The sequence below is a fragment of the Sebastes umbrosus genome, chromosome 19 (assembly GCF_015220745.1).
Source record: "Sebastes umbrosus isolate fSebUmb1 chromosome 19, fSebUmb1.pri, whole genome shotgun sequence".
NCBI lineage: Eukaryota > Metazoa > Chordata > Actinopteri > Perciformes > Sebastidae > Sebastes > Sebastes umbrosus.
Window position 1 is genome coordinate 14,524,375 of NC_051287.1, and position 4,938 is coordinate 14,529,312.

At 37.5% G+C, this 4,938-nt stretch overlaps 1 long non-coding RNA gene across 1 annotated transcript; it reads right to left on the reverse strand.

Annotated features, from left to right (window-relative positions):
• Positions 1-2,403: 2,403 nt before the first annotated feature.
• LOC119477822 lies at positions 2,404-3,804 on the reverse strand. The gene is made up of 2 exons (XR_005204323.1): positions 3,540-3,804; positions 2,404-3,008 (listed from the first exon to the last, which is right to left on the reverse strand). It is a non-coding gene; the product is annotated as an uncharacterized LOC119477822 (long non-coding RNA).
• Positions 3,805-4,938: the final 1,134 nt, after the last annotated feature.

Genomic DNA, 4,938 nt, shown 5'->3' on the forward strand with positions numbered 1-4,938 from the left:
GAAAAAAATGAACACCTGAATAAACATCAGCATGACAACAACTACCTAAAATGACAGAAATCATCTTAGGGAAAAATGTATTTGACGTGTACTTTGACTTTTTAGTTTGGCCATCAGCTAACATGGAGGAGGCGAGATCTATGACCTATACTGCAGCCAGCCACCAGGGGGCAATCCACATGTTGGTGGCTTCACTTTTAGTGAGCCGTCGTCCATCTTTATGAACAGTCTATGGATAAAATACACACAGTAGAGGACATGTATTGTTTTGGGTTCAGTATGAGTGGGTCATTTTTGTGTGTTTGTGGGTTTGTGAGGTCTTTGATTTAATGTGATATTATTATAATTGTTTGTTCGTTTAGTAAAAGCTTCAGAATTAGCTCTTATTTATATTCTGGAAAAACAACACAAAGGCATTTTGTACACATAAAGCTCATGTTAAGTATGAATTTGAATGTATTTCACTAAAAAAAATGTGAAGATTTATTGATTTAGCATTTTATTGTTCTGCTTGTGAAATTGATTTTGAATGAGCTGACATCATTTCCAAGGATCTATACTGTGCCGGTCTAGCTCAAACTAAGTGAGAGACATGTAAAACCTGACATCCAGAGCCAAATCTACTTACATACATATGATCTCAATAACATAGCAGCTATTCACGCAAATTAGAGTCAACAATTAACATGCATGTCTTTGGACTGTGGGAGGAAACCGGAGAACCCGGAGAAAACCCACGCTTACACTGGGAGAAAAGGACTGACCCAAATTGCTGACATGGCTCTCATGGCTAGTGTGTAAACAGCACACAGTAGATCTTTGTTATTAAAGAGATGTTACTGGTTGAAGATGCACTCTGATTTCTTTTTAATGAACTCACATTTTCTGTAATGCAACCTCTGACCTACAGGTTTGAGGTTTGCTGTGTCTTTGTGAATATGCAAATATCTGCTCAGCTTTGTACATGTTTGAAGGTGTTCATTATGTGATCATTATATCTAATTTAATTCTTACGAATGATTGATTGATGGATTCTTGATATTCTTGTCATGTACGTAAAGTGCCAAACCCTCAAAATACAGTTGCAGTGGTCAAACATTTCATAACATTTCATTCAATTACAAAATTATAGGTTATTTTATAGCTCGGTCTTCAGCAAAATATTGTGCCTTCTCTCCCAAGTTTGGCAAATAAAGTCCTCAACAAAAAAAAAGTTCCCTTCCTGAAGCATAACTCGAGTTTTCATAGTCATCCAAACAAAAGAAAGCAACACAAATGGAGGTCATTTTAATAAAAAAATACATAACATATAAAAAGTGAACCTCGTTCTCACACAAACCCGCCGGTCTGTTCTTTATGAGACAATAAGTTTGTAATTTTTGTTTACACCACATATTAACAGACCCATTTTTCTCTATACATGAGAAACATTGGTAACATTTTACAGGTCTGCAAATTTCATGGTAATTAGGTGATAATTAGCAAATAACCTATTTTAAATTTCTTTGGAATTACTGACAAATTACCCCAATATTTACCTATCAAAAATTACTTTTTTATAAACATTATTTAATAATTATATTCCGTTATTTCCCAATAGCTGGTCATTTATTTAATACATTTCCAGGACAAAAAAATATAAAGTTAATAGACATGCTTTATTTCCATGTCTGCTGATAAATAGATAATAATTAGCAAATAACTTCTTTGAAATTTCTTTAAAAAACTCCCTGAATCATTACAGGAGCTACCAGGTTACATCTGTGTAAACAATAAGTCACACAATGGTGAGATTTGTGCCTGATCGGAAGTGTTTTCTATTAATTTTGCTTTTCGTACTCCAATGTAGAGCAGCCGCTTCTCAAGCCCAAGAGCCCTATTTTAACCATTTTATGCTATTTTAGCATATCATTATAAAATCATGCTCATAATAAAGCAATTAGTGATTAATTTTGAGGTAAATATTGGGGTAATTTGGCAGTAATTCCAAAGAAATTTCAAATAGGTTGCTTGCTAATTATCCACTAATTACCATGAAATTTGCAGACCTGTAAAAATGAAGTGTTACCAAAACATTTTGTTCCTAATATCCTGAATGTCACAGAGTAAAATATTCTGAAAAATGAATGACAAATCATTAAAATGAAATAGAGATTATGATCATATGAAACGTCCCAGTTAAATCTTAATTAAATCTTCTTTGTTAGTCTCTGATCGGACATCTTCACAAGTCTATTCCAAAGTTGAAGCATTTGTCATTTTATGTCTGATGTTTGGAGGTTCCCTTCCCATATCTCCACTAATGGACAAAACTGAAGTAGATTTATGCATCAAATAGCTCTATGATACACAGTGTTACAACTTGTATGGTTACCAGAAGTATAGTCGGACACACAGGACACATGAAATTATAGAGTTGTGTTTAAGTATGAAATTAACGGTTAAAGTTCACTCTATGGCAACAGACAAAAACAATTTATTTACATTTGTTTGCATGGATGAAGACAATTGTTTAAATGAGGTGACCTGTTTGCATGTTGGAAAGAATTCGAATGATGACGACACGAGAAATGGCAGCAGCATGAAAACAAACGGGCGGTCTATTTTTAGTAGGTCTCCAAAAGCAAATTAGCACCTCAAATGCAAAAGCACGTGGGTCACACTCAATAAGGCTCAAGATCATGTACAATGTATCAACAACACACAGCTATTTTCATCTCTGCCACTCCTTGCATGGTTGTAATATGTCCCCAATGTGATGTTAATGCTTTACAGAATGAATGAGGAAACTATTGCACATCTACAAAAAAGATAAAACAGAAGCCGCAAAACCAGGAAACTGAAGAATATATTGAGGTCCGTTTCACACTGTAGCTATTTAGTGTGATAATGGCGTTTGATACACAGGACACAAACACCATTGTCACACTCCACAGCTCTGGAGGACAACATCTACAGTCCACGCTGCACATGGAGAGGTTGTTAATGCAGATTGGTGGATGGACGACCTGGTGAAAGAAGGGGGAAAAAAGCAAGTTTGGTGACGTGCGGAATCAATAAAGAGCAATGAAACTGAGAAATGAAACAAAGATAATGTTAAAGTACACATGGTATTGGTGTGTAAAATCACACTGGAAACTATGATTTATAATTATCCATGCGGCACTTTCATTTTGTATAATATGCTTAAATAAAATACGGATTAAAAAAACATATAAAACAAAAAATTGGGGAAATAATGCAGCGTAAATACATTTATCCAAAGTGTCCAAAGTCCATGTGTTTGTTTTTACCGATATGGGTATGACTGCAGCTGTGTGAGTGTGTGACAGAGAGTAAAAGAACACCTGTGTGATCCCCATTTCTTTCCATATAACAAAAAAAAAATTCTAAAATGTAAAATAGGATTGTATGTCACACTAGATGCAATACACATAAATGACACCAATTGTTAAATTTATCACACTGTATTTTCCAACTTCACTAATAAAACAAAAATGAAAGGATTCAGATCTATTGCAGGACAACAACCAACTCACCTTAAAGTGGCTCCTCTCTCCAGGATTCATTCATTCATCTCCTGCTTCTCCCAGCTACTCTCCTTCTCTCTGGCACCAGCGTATCTTTTTGTCTCTCCAAGTCTTTCCAAACAGTTAAAAGTCCAGTCGTGCGTCCCCGGAGCTGCAGGTTCACGACGTGATATGTGGTGCATTTGGGTTTGATGCTGTCCCGTTCCAAGTCTTTATGTAGACAGAGCAGGGTTTGGACAAACAGCCAGTTCCACATTAGTGATAAGATACAGGGGAAGTATTGATCGACCCTGACCAGAGGTAGAGGGTGAGGGGTGGAAGAGGGTGGGTGACCAAAAAACTGCCCCGGCGGTGAGGCAACAGGGCCTTAATACCAAGGTTTCACTCAAGTCACCGTGAGCTGGATGTGATGGGCCTAAAAGTCAGCGAGGTGCACAACCAGCAGGCAGTTTGGATTAAAATTAGACACTCATAAAGTAAAAGCAAGTCAACACACTAGTATCTCACACAGCCCAACTTCTTAGTAGTTAATAGTTAATGGATGGAAAATAGCTTTAAGTAGTGATATGCCATGTCCCCAAGGATCAGTTTCATAATGAAACCTAAGGCAGATTACGAAATAGCATCTCTTTAACTGGAGGTCAGATATGTGTCACTCTGCCCAGCGATTCCCAACCAGGGCTACTTGTACCCCCCGAGGCACTTCTGAAGCTGTCAAACAGTAACTATTCCCATCAAAGCAGAGTCTGCCGGGGCCATTACCTCAAGTTTTATACGAATATCCATGAGCAAAACATGTAGACTTTCTGAAGAAGTCGGTGTTTGAAATGATGTCAAGAAAGAGTGCCTTTTGACAACTTTAATTCTATTATTAAATACGCTGTATTGCTGTAAATATATTGTGGTCTAGTGAAATCTTGCAAGGCAAAAATGATGATTGCGATTGTACTGCACTGCATTAAGTTACTACTTCTGTTCTTTATCTACAAACTGTTGTTCACCTGTGCTTTTAATCATCTAAAATACATTAAGCTACAGTATAACCACAACTTACACCATACTGTCACAGACACTCGCTACACTGCAACATTGTTGTGTTAAATTGATGCAAAAGGTACAGTGTGTAGGATTTGACGTGCCTCTAGTGGTGAGGTTGCAGATTGCAACCAACTGGGCACCCTTCCGCTCACTCCTCTCTTTCCAAGATTGCGGTAACGTGAGCCGAAAAGAACCGTGGTAACGCCGTTCGCCTCGCTCAGAGGCCATCCTTACCGTAATAACACTACTTTAGGAGCAACAGAAGTCAGACGGCGGCTGGCGTTACCACGGTTTTGCACTCTCATGCTCATGTTATCGCAGTTTCACAAGCGTGTTGGAGAACTACGGTGGCCTTCAGGTAACGTAAGAA